Source organism: Ursus americanus, chromosome X (genome assembly GCF_024610735.1).
Source record: "Ursus americanus isolate L20-20 chromosome X, mUrsAme1.1.p, whole genome shotgun sequence".
Taxonomy (NCBI): domain Eukaryota; kingdom Metazoa; phylum Chordata; class Mammalia; order Carnivora; family Ursidae; genus Ursus; species Ursus americanus.
Window position 1 is genome coordinate 86689386 of NC_142164.1, and position 16830 is coordinate 86706215.

At 44.2% G+C, this 16830-nt stretch overlaps 1 long non-coding RNA gene across 1 annotated transcript in view; it reads left to right on the top strand.

The window, feature by feature from the left end:
- The window catches only part of LOC148106976 (uncharacterized), a 511020-nt gene that overhangs the window by 427065 nt on the left and 67125 nt on the right, over positions 1-16830 (top strand). Inside the window, exon 10 of the long non-coding RNA XR_015723363.1 lies at positions 15051-15200. This is a non-coding gene — a long non-coding RNA (uncharacterized LOC148106976). The remainder of the gene's footprint in view (positions 1-15050; positions 15201-16830) is intronic.

Sequence of the window (16830 nt, forward strand, 5' to 3'; positions counted from 1 at the left end):
TATGTGGTCAAGGGCCCTAGAGCAGCCTCACACACCCAGAAGCAGAAGCTTAAAAAGGCTCTGATTGATTTATTCATTTCAACGAAGCAAGAAGTTCAAGAATACCTATCAAGTTCTTGCCCAGAACTGAAAACACAAGTAAAAACCGAACCAAACAAATTTTTCTAATAATGCTTTAAATTTTCTGTATCAGATTTTCGATTCTAAGAACTCTTTCTTAATTTTACATTTTTTAATATAGGATTTTGTTCTGTTTCATGGATGAAATATTTTTCACTCTTCTTTTTTCTTTTTAAAGATTTTATTTGTTTATTTGAGAGCAACAGAGAGCATGAGCAGGGGTGGGGGAATGGCAGAAGGAGAGGAAGAAGCAGACTCCCTTCTGAGCAGGGTACCCGATGCGGGGCTCAATCTCAGGACCCCGGGATCATGACCTGAGCCAAAGGCAGATGTTTAACCGACCAAGCCACACAGGCACCCCTCTCTTCACTCTTCAATTTGAGGATAATAATAATGGGCCTTTTTTTTCCCTTTTAAATTTTCTTCTACTTCCTGTATTGTCTCTGTTTCTTCTACATTCTTTTTATTGCTGTTTATTTGTTTTCTGTCAATTTTTCAGATAACAGTGTTTCTTCAAATGTCTAGTGATATTGGTGGGGGGAGAAGAATCGAAGGAATTCCATTAGTAATGTCAAACAGAAAGAGTAAGAAGAACATATAGATGAAATGCAGCAGAATGGGGTGAGACGGTGTGGGAGAAAGATGAAGTCTTAGTGGAGAGTGGAAGATATGCAAATGTTGCTATCAGACTGAAGTATTTGGATAATAGGGTGGCAGATCCATTAGCAGTACAAATTGAACAGCAGGAGAAAGAAAAGTCTGGCTTGACAGGACTCTTGTTATAATGGGAATGGGTTAAGCTTTAAGATGTTATTGTGAGCAAAAGAAGGCCATCAAGATAAAGTTGAGCTAAGATCATTTCCAATATTCCAAGTGTAGAGTGGAGAACTTTACCCAAAGCCTGCAGAGCCTGGGGTAGGAAGCTGGGCAGTTCATGGCACAGAGCTCAGGCGGTCTCACCTGGCATATGGTATCCAGTAGGGCAAATTTCCAGACAAATGGAAGTCAGTAACACAGAAGTCAGGCAGAATCATTGTAGAGCCTCTGTCTACCCTCATCAGTCTAATCAGTGACTGAGGAGGGGACCAAAGTCTTCAGTGAAGGCAACTAGCAAAGGGGAGGTCTCTATATAAGAGATCTGAGATCCCTACCCAAGAGGAAGTCTCAATATGAGCAGTTCTCCAAAGAGACCACAGAAAAGGAATTGGCACAGAATCACATTCCTACACACTGGTTCGTGGCTGGCTGGGAGGAGCCAGGGATTGCTAAACAGTATCCCAAGTCTGGGTTGGGTATAGGAAAGAAAATGTCCAGCCCAGCCTGAGCTTACTACTATTATAAACTGGATCTCTTTGCTTGCTCAGATTTGACCCAGGAAGTGGGCTGAGTCCAGGCCAAGAGATGAGGCTCATTGATAAATCTACCTGTAAGAGCTGAGGAAGGCAAAGGTAGATGAAATGAGACAGCAGACTAACATCAGAATCTTGAGATCAGGGCCACATGAATCAATGATTCCTAAATTTCACCGTACATTACAATCCGTTGGGGAGCTTATAAAATAGTTGCCCAGACATCACACCCAAAGATACAGATTTATCTGGGGTGAGATCCAAGAATAGTTATCTATTTAATAACCTTTCTTCTTTTAGAACAGTTTTAGATTTGTGGGGTTATTGCAAAAAATAATACAGAGAGTTCCTGTATATCCCTATTAACACCTTCAGTTAGCACGGAACACTCGTGACGAAGAACCGATACTGAAACATTATTATTAACTATTGCCTGCATTTTATTGTGATTTCCTCACTTGTGCCCTAATGTCCTTTTTCTGTATCAGGATCCCATCCGGGATACCACGTTATATTTAGTTGTCATGTCTCCTGAGGCTCCTCTGAGTTGTGACAGTTTCTCACACTTTCCTTGTTTTGTGTGACCTTGACAATTTTGAGGATTCCTGGTTAAGTATTTTGTAGAGGGTTTTTCAATTGAGATTGTGTTGATGTTTTTCTCATGATTAGACTGGGGTTATAGATTTTGGAGAGAAAGACCACAAAGGTAAATTGTCCTTTTCATCACATCATCTCGGCGGTGCGTGCTGTCAACATGACTTCTCACCGTTGATGTTGTCCTTGAGCACCTGGCTGAGGTTTGTCAAGTTTCTCCACTGTAAACTTAAGCTTTCTCCGCCTTTTCCATAATGTTTTCTTCAGAAGAAAGTTACTATGCACAGCCCACACTTAAGGAGTCGAGAGTTATGCTCTGCCTCCTTGAGGGTAAAGGACTCACTACATCTTTTTTTATAATGGTAAAATCTACACAACATAAAACTTACCAATTTTTAGATGTTTAGATTTATTTTCTAAGCTTCTCAGTAATTCTAATGCACACCCAGATTTGAGCATCACTCTGACACATGGAGGGAGGGGACAGTGGAGGCACATGGAAGTGTTTAGAACTCCACAAAACATCGGACCAGATGTTTACATCTTCAGTGGATAGTTCGGGGAGCTACCTTTACCCTCCTAACCTTCTGCCCCTTCTTGCAGCTTCTGTAGGCTTCTCTGTGCAGATGGTTGCTGGGAGGAAGGACATCTTGGTCTAAGTAGGAATGTGCAATAAATGGGTAGAGGAAAAAACCTCACGTTCACATCTTTGTGTCATGCTATAGGTGAATTTATTCCCATGATGCCCAGGTACTGTTGACCTGTCGCAGAGCCATGATCTGTCTCAGAAAATCCCCCCTCTTTGAATCATATGCTCTTCCTCTTCTCATTGCTCATTTCCTGAGAAGACGGGTCCTATCATTATGACCATTTGGAAGAAAGTAGGAAAGGAGTTCTTTCTCTCTCTAACACACACAAAAAATATGTGATCTTCACACTTTTCCAGAAGCCTGAGAACATGGACAAAAAGGGAGTCTCCTTCAGAAGCAACTTCTCCATAAATATTTCTCGCCTATCAATAAACATTTGTCCAAATAAGGCCCCAGATGTGATGATCAATGAGGTGCTATTATAACAGCTTAGAGATCCGGTCAAGCACTTGGCTGTAATAATGAGTAAAGTGACAAACGTTCCCCACGTTTCAGCAGCAAATCAGGTTTACCTTCAATAGGAAAGAACCAGAAGAGAGGAAAGGTTCAAATATGACTCTAAGACATTCTTGACAGCCAACTGAATTTTTATAGTGGTCATGTCCCCACTGCTACAGAAAAGCTCAAACCTCAGGAGATGGTGTCGGGAGAAAAAAAAAAAGTGTAGGCTTTAGTCACCACTGCTGTGAAGAGCCCCAGAAGCAGATGCCACGGCAGCCCACAGGGCAATGCAGAGCCCTGTGGCTTGACTTGTGGAGTAGAGCAGTGGGCAAGTGGAGAGAGCCGTACAGGGGAGAGGAGAAACCATCCTGCCAGTCTCTCTTGTGTCGTGGAAGTGGATGGCAGAGCAGGACAGATGAGTGTGGACAAGAACCACAGCCAGCCAGAGCCAGCGCATCTGCTAGGGGGAAGCAGCTTTCCCCCACTGCAGAGAGGAGCCGGGCTTTACACGACAGGAAAGGAATTTCTGTAAACACAACAATTTACTGCAGCTCTTCGTGAGATCCTTTGTCCCTGCGCAACTCCAGAGACAGCAACCGAGACTCAGTGTTCTGAAGATGGTGGCTCGATTTGGGCTGAGGTAGCAGGCAGCCTGGAGATGGTGAGATCTGAGAAGACTCTTACTCTCCCGAGCTATATCATTGGGTTGAAAATAGGCTAATCTTAGTGCTGCATTTTGATTGGCCGAGAGTCTCCTCTACTGAAATAATTCAAAGCCATGGGCTCCCCCCCAGCTTCTAAAGGGGAGAGGTGTAACAAGAGCATTTCTCTCTTGGCCGCGTTTCTGAATGAGCTCCCAAGTCTGCAGACAGCAGCGATGGGCGATGCACAATCCGTTCTGCCTAGGGCACCTAGGGATTCCATTTGTTTTCATTTCCACTAACGAAAACGTATAGAAGCAGTCAGCTACGGGGAAAAGAGACACTCGTGCTCTTATAAGGGACCACCAGGGCCTGCTCCTCCCGAGGGCTGCAATGGGCAAGCTCATTAACATGAAACGTTTAAATAATTGGCAGAAATACCAGGAGAATTCACAGAAAGCACACTGGCCCGTGGCCGCTTAAGTGCATCTGCGTAACCTCTTCATCCCTGCGTAACACACGCACGCCCACGTGGGCACACACACAGGAGAAGACGTGTACTGAAAGAGACAACCAAGAACAACTTCTGCTTTCTCCTTCACCATCTGCCACGGGTATGGTCATGTATATTTCCATTTAAGAAAGGAAAAGAAGAGCAAGCGTTCTCCAGGTAGTGGATACCCTGCAAAATTGATACAAGTGGTAAGAGATTTTCCCTAATCTTCAAACGGGAGGAATTTGGAAATACACGGTACCCATTTTGTGGGTAGTATATTTTCAAAGCATTCTCCACTTCAAAAACTATGGTTAAGAATACCTGTGGTCTTAAGAGCAGAAGCCACCCCTTCTAGCCTTGCCATCTTCCAGATAAGGACTTTAGGAAAGAAACAGAGATGTCTAATGGGAACATGGTGTGCTCTTTGAAGGCGGTGCAGAGATAGGTGTCCTTTCTGTGTCCATGGACTCCTCAGAGAAAAGATCCATTTCCATCATGTGTCGTAGGGTTGGTTCTGTTTGGGGGAACTCCTATGAGGGGCAGACTATGAATTCAAAGTGGGTGTAAGGTTAAGAGCCCAGGAGCCAAATGAAATGTGAGCTACCCCCAGAATGCTTTTATTCCATTTCAGTTGCTGGATTTGCTTTTCCTAAAGGCTGTATTTACTCTTTTAATCTCTTGATAGCTACAGACTTGGGTGTCGATGACCTGCCTCCTTGAGGAACGAAGTGGGGGATATTTCTAATGTTGTCTTAGGCAGGTGCAAACAACAGAATGTAATTTAGTGGGGTTTTTAAAAAGATTTTATTTATTTATTTCAGAGAGAGAGAGAGAGAGAGAGAACACAAGCATGAGCAGGGGGAGGAGCAGAGGGAGAAGCAGACTCCCTTCCGAGCAGGGAACCAGATTTGAGGCTCAACCCCAGGACCTGAGCCTAAGGCAGACGCTTAACCAACTGAGCCACCCAGGCGCCCCTGTAATTGAGTTGTTTTGACTAAGAAAGATTACAGATAAAGACAAAGGTGTTCTCCCAAATAATCGTTTCCTAGAGAACTGGTCAAAATCATATCCCAGACTTGGCCTGAGGAAAAACCACATCTGCTGCCCCAACTGAGCACTAAATGCCAAGAATTTGACTTTCCTCAGCCATTAACTGCTGCCAGCCATGATGCTACTTCTGCAGCAGGAACTCAAAATTTGCAGCACTAGAACCAGAACTAGAAGTGCCCTTGCTGTTTATCTGTGCTGGCACGCGCAGAACCTCCATACCAAGGTTACCTCTTTTTGCTTCTTTTTACACTGAAGTCTCTTATAGTTCTATCTGTCTGACTCCTGGAGCCTAAGTCACATGACTGCATGCTTGCTGCAAAGGATGCTGGGAATTTGAGTTCAGACTTCAACACTGCGGAGGCAGAACGCATGAGGTGGGGGTTTCCTCAAATGCGGAAAAGCTTTTCAAAAGATGATGGGAAGATATGATTATAATAGACGTTTACTAAAACAGTGGATGGATCCCTCTCTTTTCTGACACTTCGATTTGTGTTCTAGTTAGTTCTTAAGCCCACGATTCCATCAGCTAGATTCCATACTGTATTTCCGAACATTTTTATACTTGAATATTTCCATGTGTAAACTAACTGACTTTAATTCCACAATCTAAGCTATACTGGCTAGGTTAAAAGCTCACTGTTGAAAGCTCCAAACCTTCAATTTTTAGTTACCCAATAATACAACCTTATTCAAACACAACGATCTGTAGCATTTTTACACCTTAGCCATCCTGTGCCAAACTGCTTTTTTTTTTTAAGTTTTCTTTACCGCCACCAACCACTTGCTGTTTCTTTTTTTTAAAGATTTTTATTTATTTATTTGAGAAAGAGTGCAGAACGAGAGGGAGAGAGAGAGAATGAGCAGTGGGGAGGGGCAGAGGGAGAGAGAGAAGCAGATCCCCGCTGAGCAAGGAGTCCAATGCAGGGCTCGATCCCAGGACCCCGGGGTCATGACCTGAGCCAAAGGCAGACATTTAACCAACTGAGCCACCCAGGCCCCCCCTCCCTTTGCTCTTTCTTAAGTGAGAATTATTTCCTTTGCCCACATGTTCTCTAACATCAAGCTCATAGATTCTGGACCTAGGAGTTTCAGCTGTGGCTTTCCACACCTCAAAGTCTGTATTTCCCGGAAGACCTGTGTATGAAAGGGATCATCTGTTTCAGAAGACCAGTGCTACAACATCAAAGCCAACAGCAAAGCTGACTGTATCAAAGGGAACAACAATATTCCACACCCCCTGGGTACTTTCACAATGTGATGAGCACTGAGTAGCAGGCTAGGAAGTGAAAGATCAGTGATGGTCACGACTCTTCAAGGTGGCGAGACTGTGTCTAGTGACGGAAGCAGACACATGCAGCATGATGTCAGAGGAAGGAGCAGCCAGGGAGCTGGAGGGTCTGGCCGTGCAGCTGTGAGGGGTTTTGTATGACAGGAGGGAGGGGCGCTTTTGCAGGTCATAGTTGGCACATCTTAGCAGCATCTTGGATTTCTGCCTGTGTCTTTCATTTAAGATCATTTGCATAGATAGAGCCACTGTGGAGGAAATGTTCACCTGTGGGCAGCTGGACGAAGGGTATACGGGATTCCTTGTGCTCTGCTAGCCATGTTTCTGTAAGTCTGAAATGATGTCAGTGTAAAAGTTAAAAACAGAATCTAAAGCTTCCCTGCACTTATGACTTAATAAGTAGACGACACTTTCCTAATAGTGTTTCTATATCTGGTGTGTAGGCAAGGAATCTATGTCTCTAGAAAGTTCCAGTCTACTAAGTATTTGACACATTCTTGACTTTTCTTACTGACAGTGTCACATCTGCAATGCAGAGGAAATATCAAGCTGAACTCTTACTCTAGGCTTAATTCCCACCAACAAGAACAATAGAGTTCTTACAACGAGCATGACAGGAACTTTGGAAGAAAGTGATCGTCTTGGAGCTTTGAAAAGTGAAATGTTGGCAACAGGAAAAAAGGTAGCCCAGATTTTAGAACATCATAGTCTTAAAAAGTCAGATAGAATATGATTATAATCTAGTTCATGATCAGGGTCTCTAAAACATATTCAAGACAGCTGAGAGGTTCTAGAAATTCTTATAATGGAATAAGAAATTCGGCTAAGGAGAAATAAGAAGGAGGAGGAATCCCAAGACAGCCCTGTGACTACACAAGGGTCCTCTGATGCACCCAAAAGATAAAAGGAAGAGGAAAAACCCAAAGGTAAGACAAGAGACTGGTGCCAGGTTAAGTTTTATTTCTACATTTCCTCACGCCTCGCACGCAACGCTGTAGGATGGGAAGAAGGCACAGAATATTCAAAAGGCACCTGCTCAGTCATCACAACAGGACAGTGATATGATTGACAGAAAGACACCAACAGATACCTTTGTTGCAGATAGAAAATTTCTTCAATGGCAAAAGATGCAAAAATTTACGGAGATACCCTGCAGACACGGGAGCTAAGACACAGTGCTCCCTGCTGGATAGAGAACGTCTCTGGTCTCCTGAAGTTCCCCACAGATACATGGAACCTCTCTTTGCCCAAGTTCATACCGTCCTGGCCACCTACCGCTAGCCTGTGGAAAGTCTGGATGCTACTCGGTGCAAAGAAGTATATAAAAATACCAGAGTGCACTTGAGTGTTCACAGCCACACCTGATAAAGCGCTCAGTTTCCCAAGACAATCCCCCAAAGACTCAAGCTTCAGGCTTGCCTGAGTTATAGCCCTTAATCCGTACCCTGACACAGGATTGAATGCTTTTGCATCAAGTTATTTTTATGAGCGTGAGTGCGTAGACGTTTGACATCGCAGCCGGACCGCAATAACTTCTAGAACTAGCCACTGAGAGGACAGTCTCGCACAATTAAATAATGAATTGATTGTAACTTTTTCTTTAATTGAACAGTTTGTTACTCTCATCACTTTTTCGAAAGACCGAGTACCAATTAACTGACTCACACGGGCTGGATTTTCCCCGTGGCATATTATGTTGTAGCCTCCATTTCAGTACTATCCTAGACTTACGACTTTATTTAGTGTTTCAGTTCACTGGACAAATTACTGTCGTTTTAATTGGATGCACGAATTGTCTTTATGAGGCCACCAGCAGCCCTCTCTTTAGGCCATTGGTTCTCCACATTGGCAACATCTGGCGACGTTTTTGGGTTGTCAGATCTTGGAGGGCAGACGCTACTGGTAGCCCCCACACCAGAAAGCTGTCTAGCCCAAGATGTGCACAGTTGGAGAGAAACCCTGCTTTGGAGGCTGATCTGTGTATCGTTGTTGTCATCACCTGCAGACACTGTTAAATGGCCCCTGGTAAGTCCCAGCCAGCTCCCTGCCAGGCGAGTCCTAGGAACTGGCAATTTCAGACTTTCACATTTTGCTTGTCTTCTTCGATCTTCGCACAGGGAGTAGAAACACTCCTGCCTGAAGTGTGATCCTGCCAAGACCTTTTTCCTGTCACTTCCTTGAAGTAGCATGCTCTCCGGGTGGGTGTCTGTGACACTTGGGCCTCAGGCTCAATCGGCCCTGGGACGGGAGAGGGGCCCGGCCCAGCCACAGTTTGGCCTCTCAGCGGCTTCTTCTTTAAGCTTGCTGACCCCCACCTGACTCTCCAGCTTCCTTATGCCTGATGAGTGGTGGGTAGGAAGAGGGGCTTCTGTTTTTCATAGCTCTGGGCTGGGCCTGCACAGGAACTGGGACAACTCACCCTGCCCTGCCCCCACAGTCTCCCAGGGGGGGCTGCTTTTCCACCTGATGCTCTCTCTTGGGCCACGTTATAGACAGAATGTGTGTGTCTCCCGCCCCCAGATTCATATGTCAAAGGCCTAATCCCCTGTGTAGCTGTATCTGGAGCTTTGAGGAGGTAATTAAAGTTAAATGTGGTAATCAGGGTGGGGGGGGGAACGCCTGGGTGACTCAGTGGGTTAAGTGTCTGCCTTCGGTTCCGGTCATGATCTCAGGGTCCTGGGATCGAGCCCCACATTGGGCTTCTTGCCCAGCAGGGAGCCTGCTTCTCCCTCTGCCTGCTGTTCCCCCTGCTTGTGCTCTCCAGCTCTGCTCTCTCTCAAATAAATACGATCTTAAAAAACAATAAATGTGGTAATAGAGGTAGGTGCCTAATTATAAGATTAGTATCTTTATAAGAAGACCCCAGAGAGCTTGTGCTCCCTTTCCTGCCCCCACTCCCCTGCAGGAGTGCACTGAGGAAAGACCAGGTGAGGACATAGAAGGTGGCTGTCAGCAGCCCAGGAAGAGTGCTCTCACCAGAGACCAAATCAGCCAGAACCTTGATCTTGAACTCCCAGGCTCCAGAACCATGAGAACGTCAATTTCTGGCCTAAAGCCCCCCTAGTCTGTGGTATTTTGTTAAAAAAAAAAATCCTTTTTTTTTTAAAGATTTTATTTATTTATTTGACAGAGAGCAAGAGAGAAGGAGAGAGAGCACAGCACACAAGAAGGGGGACCGCAGAGGGAGAGAGAGCAGCAGACTCCCCGCTGAGCAAGAAGCCCGATGTGGGACTCGATCCCAGGACCCCTGGGATCATGACCTGAGTCCTAGGCAGATGGTTCACTGACTGAGCCACCCAGGTGTCCCCAAAAGAAAACTTTTATAGTATTTCCTCATCTTTTACTCAAGTGTTCGGGAAGAGTAGATTTGTCAAATCCTTCCTTATTTCCCACCTCTGAGATCACTGAAAACATATACAAGTGTTCCCTTCTGGCAGCCCCAAGACTTGGCACTTTGGAGAGGCCAACCACCCCCTTCTTGCAAAATCGTATCTATAATTACAAAGTCAATTACTTACCATCGTAGTGGCACTGTCACAGCACCATTTCAATTGTTACATGCGGTCACCGTGGGTTATCTCGAAACTGATGACTAGTAGAGGTATCTCTTTCTCAATCGTATTTAAACCAGCACCTCCTGGCTAACCTGTATGCAACCAAACGTTTCTCTTTCAAACAGAAGTTCCAAGAAGAAATTGCTTCTTGTACACTTTAATCAATGGATGTTTTATACTTCATTGAAATACTTGTGATTTCTACTTGAAGAGTGCCAGATCCAATGAGAAAATTATTTTTGAGTGCCTGTCTCAGAACACATTTTTAAAACCCCAATTAGTTTGCACAAATAGCAGAGCTCCAAGGTCAGAGCTGACAGGAAAGGAAAAGATTTAGTACACAAAATTTAAAGCATAATTATTTACAATTAAAACTCTAATGCGGACCCAGGTATTCCTTATCCACTTTTCCCAGCCAGGTCAGTAAAGATAGAACTGGACTTCATTTTATCATCATTACCTCCACTTCCTCCCACATTTATAACCTCTTCTTTTGTAAATTCTTACTGTTCTGAAAATCTGCTGCCTCTGACAAAATGTAAAATAAAAGGCAAAGGATTTTCTCTGGGGCGCCTGGATGGCTCAGTCGGTGAAATGTCTGCCTTCGGCTCAGGTCATGATCCTGGGGTCCTGGGGTCAAGTCCCGCATCAGGCTCCCTGCCCAGCGGGGAGCCTGCTTCTCCCTCTACCTCTGCCGCTCCTCCTGCTTGTGTGTGCTCTCTCTTTCTCTCTCCGACATATAAATAAATAAAATCTTTAAAAAAAGGATTATCTCTGATTAACTTTACTAATCGCCTACCTCCTTCTTCCACACTAAAATGCCATCTACAAGAAACAACCTTGCTCTCACTTTCCGTTATTACCCAGACTGCGTTTTGTGATTTCATTTTCTGCTATAATACCTCAGGGTATCTCTCACCCTTTGGCTTGAAGCAACAGAAGCAACCAAGAAATTATACCTGCGACCACTTCCAATATTCAGCCCAGGATGCCAAGCTGTGGGGAATCAAGGAGACAATTGATATACTTCACTGAAATACTTCTTCCTTTATTCTTAGCCACTCTTTCTTCTTCCTTTCTTTCTTTTCTCCTTCCTTCCTTCCTTCCTTCCTTTCCAACCAAGATGGCCCCCTTGTTGCTAACATAGCGTTAACACCTTCGTTGTTTCTATAGTTCTCCTAATCAACTTAGCTGTCAGAACCCAAGGGCTTGGCAGCAATTCCATTTAACAGTGAATCCGTGATATGATCCACAGAAAGACAACAAAAGACACCTCTAGAAGTGTAAAGTTTCTGTGGAGATGGTTAAATGAAGAAGAAGGTCCACAATATACCTCCAGGCAAAGGTACAGTCAGCTGTGGAGGATGCAACCAACATGGACCAAGTATTGTACTAGGCACATGAATTTCCCCTTGCTCTTCTCACCGAGATTCAGAACCTTCTAAAAGTCCTCCACAACTCACATAGTTCTTCTGGAAACTTCCTACCTTCCATCAGCTTCACCACAACCACAGACCGTTCCTGAGCATTTGCCTCCAGTTTCGGCGAAGAGAGGGCAATTTTTAAAAAGCAGCACCCAGCAGTCCCAGGCATTAAGCCTATCTGACGTTCACCCTTGTGTCACCCAAATCAAACTAGTTGTCTCACCCTGGAGCTCCCTTTGCCTTCTGTGTCTCACGTACTGATTGAGAGCGGCAGGATACTGTCAGTCAAGCAAGGAGGAACTGCCTTTGACTTCAGCTTTCTCGCCTTTGCAATCCAATCAACCTCCAAGTTCTGTGGACTATCTCTTAAATTCCTTCCTTTTTTCTCCATTTCCATTGCTCCTGCTCTTGTTCGGACCTCCCTTACTTCTCACTCAAAAACAAATCCAGTAATTTCTGAGCTGATTTCCCTGTTCCCAAGTCTCTCTTCTCTCCAACCCCTTCTCCTACCTTCCCCAAGCAGACCTCAGGTCTTTTCTTTCTCTCTACAATATTCCAAGGGGGGCTTGTCCATTCTCTTGGATTAAAATATCATAATTTTGCTAATGGGTCATAAGATGATCTCCAACCAGAGGAATTTTCTTTGAGTCTGACTTACACATCCCACATAGCTGAGGTTTCCCACTGGGATGTCTCATAGGCATCTCAAATTTAACATGTCAGCAACAGGACAATCAATTTCCCATTCAGAATGTATCCCCCCTGACCGTAGTCTTCCCCATCTCAGTAAGTGGGATTGCTGTCCACCTACAAGCTCAGTTCAGAGAGAGTCACCCTTGATTCCTCCTTTTCCCTAACCTCCTACATCCAATCCATACAGCACGTCAAGTACCTCAAGTGCTTACATGTCTCCATCTTCATAGTTACCACCTTGAGACTATGCCATCACCATCCCGCCATAACCTTTCACCTAGACCACTGCCACAATGCCATCTGGACTATACCATCCCACTCTTACTCATTTCTAATCCATTTTCTACACCATATCAAGAACATTCAAGAACATTCTTTTAAAACATGACTTGGATCATCTCACTTGCTTCAAACTCGTCAGTGCCTTCCTGTTCATTTAAGACTCGTTGCCATAGCCTACAAGGCCCTGCCTATCTTGAACCATCTCAAACCATCTCAGACCATCGACTCCCAGTTTGGGTAATGAGCTCCAGCCACACTGAATTTCTTGAAGCTTCTAGGAGTGGCTTGATTCCCCCCCCCCCCCGCCAAAGGCTTCAGCCCTTTGAGGATGCTGGCCCTTGTGTGTAGAATGCTGTTTTCATCCATTATTTGTGTGACTGACTTCTCATCTGATAGGTCTCAGCTCTGTTGTTACGCAAGTGGTCTTCCTCCATGTCTAACGTAGGCCACTCATTATTCTTGAGTAAAAACATGAGTTTCTTTCATAAGACATCAGCATTTATAGGTGTTGTATTTGGTAGTATGTCTCCTTGTGTTGGTTTTGTTCTTTATCTGTGCAGTTCCCCACAGTACCTGGCATATACTTAGATCTTAATGGTCTATATTTCTCCTTTGCTTACAAATCTTTACTGTTTCTCACTTGTCTACAAGATGGTCTAACCTCCATAGGATAACATTTGGCCTTGACCTAATCTACCGATGCAGCATTTATCCTAACTCTTCCGAATCCACCGTGTATCAGTTGTTCGTCTTTTGTTCATTTGTGAACAATGGAAAACACAACACACAGTGGCTTAAATAATGGCACTCTCTTTTTCCTCATATACCAGAAGTCTGGAAATAGGTCATTAAGGCTGGCTCAACAATACCACAGAGAACACAGGCGGGCTCCTTTTGTCTTTCTGCCTCATCACTTTTCAAGTGTAGCTTTTGGTTTCATAACTACAAAAGGGTTGCTGAAGCTCCAAGTGTTACATCCACTTTCTAGATCAGAAAAAAAAAACCCTTCTCCTTATATAGTTGTTTCCTATTTATTCAGAAAACGAAACTCTCCCCAGATACCTCTGCTTACATCTCATTTGCTAGAACTGCATCACACGGCCACCTCTAGCTAACCAGGGAGACTGGGGATTGAGTATTTTTAGGTGAGTGCATTTTCTGCCCTGGACAAAATAATGGACCTGTGAGTAAGCAAGAAGGGGGAATGGATATCAGGTAGGTTCTGTTAGTATGTACCTCACCATGCATCCTCATTGTTCTCTATACTGGACTATTTTTCACAGTTCTCTGAAATACTACACATTTCTACAAAGCTTTTGCCTTTTTGCTCCCACTGTTATCTCTACTTGGAACGTCCTTCTCTTGCTTCTAAACCTGAAATATTCTGCTCACCCTTCAAGGCTGACCTTGAATACCTCCCATCTGGAACCTTCCTTTATCCTCTGAGGCAGAATGAACGTTCCCTGGATTCTTGGGAGGTGGTGCAGGAAACAAGGGCCTTGTCTTACGGTTGTATCATCAGCATTTAAGCAAGTGCCTGCAATATTAGGAACAGCCAAACAGTAGTAACCAAACTGAAAGACAGGAGCAGCCCAGGAGTGCATGTTTCTCTCTTTTAATCCTCACAATAATCCCAGGGGGGGACCTATCACCCTGGTTTTACAGATAAGGGAACTAAGCCTAGATGAAATAAAGTTAACTTGCCCAAGGCCACACTGCTAATAACGTGGTCCTAGAAATTAATTAATTGAGGGCTATGCCTTTGCCTTGCCCCCTATCTCCTGCTACATTTTATTTCTATTTCTATGTTTATTTTATTTTATTTTTATTTTTAATCCAGGGGTCAACACACTGAGGCTCATGGGCAGGCCTCTTGTTTCTGTAAATTAAGTTTTATTAGAACACAGCCACGCCCATTCCTTTTTGTATTATCTCTGCTGCTTTTGCATACTACAACAGAAGGGTTGAGTCGCTGAGACACAGCATACAGCCTGCAAAACCTACCATATTTACCATCCGGCTCTTTATAGATAGTTTACTGACGTCCATCCACACAGGGCCATACTGACTCCTAAATTAAATCAAAAGATAAATGCCGTAAAAAAAGGTTTAAAATGATCATTTCGAGACCAACAGTGTGAAGAAGAAAAGACTAGGGTCTCTACCCGAGGAAGATGTAGCATTAAAAGAATGACAGGAGTAAGGGGATTCAGTCCTTCTGACCTCTCTCTGTGTTCAACAAGAAAGAGAACCAGCATTCAAAAGGACTGGGGTGAAAAGAGAATTGATTAACCATTGTAAGAATAATTCTTACTTCGCAGGGCTGTTGTAACGTGGGAATGAGCTAAAGCGTGAGATAAGGCACAGTTCCCAGGATGTGGTCAAGACTCAATGAACGTGCCTACGCTCTAATGTGGCACAGTCTTCATCAGGTACTGTTGCTTCTGAACACGATCGTTTCTTATTGTCAGGACTGCTCTTTGGGGTCAAGGGAAGAAAGAAAGGCCGTTTGTACTGTTGCACGTCCAGAATTCCATAACGTCGGAAAATCGCCCTGATCTGTCTCGGTTCCATGTTCTGCAGAGAGCCATTCTCATGTCCAGGAGGAAATGCAGCCTCAGGTAGGAAGGCAGCTCAGTCTGAGCCTCTTCACTGTTCCTCTGTCTGTAGCCCAAAGAGCTCTGTGACCAGCCCTCCTCTCTCGCATAGGAGGAGCCAGGTTCTGGGGAGACCACATGAGAATAAGGGCGTCCCAGGGCACCTTCACCGAACTCCGGAGCAGCGCTCCTCACAAGCCTCTCAAAATTCCTTGGAGGAGAGCTTTCCAGATGCATGAGGGGAGGGGAAAACCTGCCTAGATAAAGCCTTGCATCATCTCAGTGCAGAATCCAGCTGGGTCCCAGCAACTGCAGTAAGAGTCATCCCATCGACGGCCTCGTGCAGCTACCAGAGGCTCCATTATTAATACGCTGAGAGAGACAGCAAATTATCCTGGGAAGGAGGTGAGGGGGAAAGAAGCAGCAGCCACCCGGCTCATAGATAGCAAAACCCTGAACACAACACACACAGCCTAGGACGAACCCACCAGAAAGAACTTCTTTCCCACCGGGCGTTTTGGCTTTCCACGAGCCGAGCCTGCGTGAGTGTTTTCTGTGGTGGCTCTTGCTTTATAGCATGGGCTGAACTCTGGAGAGAGGATGTTACGGAGCCAAGGCTCCTTACATATTCTTAATGATCGTAAAGTGTCTGGATTTATGGCATGAAAAATGAAGGCTATAAAAGCAGAGTGGTGCACGATGGAAGAAACTGCTGTTTGTTCCTCTTTAATAAAATATGGTCGAATCATGGCAACATTCAGTCAAAAGTTGCAGTTGGAGAGCAAGAATAAATAAAATAGTCCTTAATCATGCAGTTAACCAGGAGATGGGTATTAAACCAATTATGAAAGCTTTGTTCAAGGACACTGCCGACTTAGTACTGGGAGCAAACCAAGCACCCCAAACCCCATGTACATGATCCTTCTCAGAGATTCAAGAACTCCCCACTGTTGACATGAATAATTCGGACAACCTTGCAAATACTAATGGTTAAGACATCAGAATAAATCACGGCATTAGGGAGACATGAGCGCCCTGCCCTAATAGGCCCACTTTTGCTTGTGCTGAGCGGCGCAGGAATCCATGAAATAGCCATCTTTTTTTTTTTTTTCCCCTTCCCGCCTCTTGGCTGAGCATCCTTGATTGCACACATTCGTAAAACTCGGGAAAATATTGGGAAGTATTGCTATTAGCAGCTACCGAGCCATCTGAAACAGACTACAGGATATATATTGATAAGCTCTTGCCAATTCACGGCAGCCAGTAGCTATCATTTCTCCTCGTAGTTCCAGTTTCTGAAGTGTGCATTCTGTTTCTATAGCAACTTTCATTTTGTTAACCTGTTACTCACATTAAAAGTGTTATTTTTAGCATAACATTTCCAGAACTCTTTGACAAAGAAAAATGGAAAGAGATGGTAGCTTGAGGATGAATGTAATGCCCAATATGAGTTCTAATATGTAGCGTTTTTATTTGGTCAGTACATCATCTTTTACAAAATTATAGAAATATAGATTTTTAAATGTGTGTGTATGGACTTTGCGGAACAAATGCCATATCCCGTATCTTTTTTTTTTTGGAACAAAGGAGAGTATAAAAAAGTAACAATATCCAAATGGATTTATTTCCCACAGATTTTCACTTACATAAAACC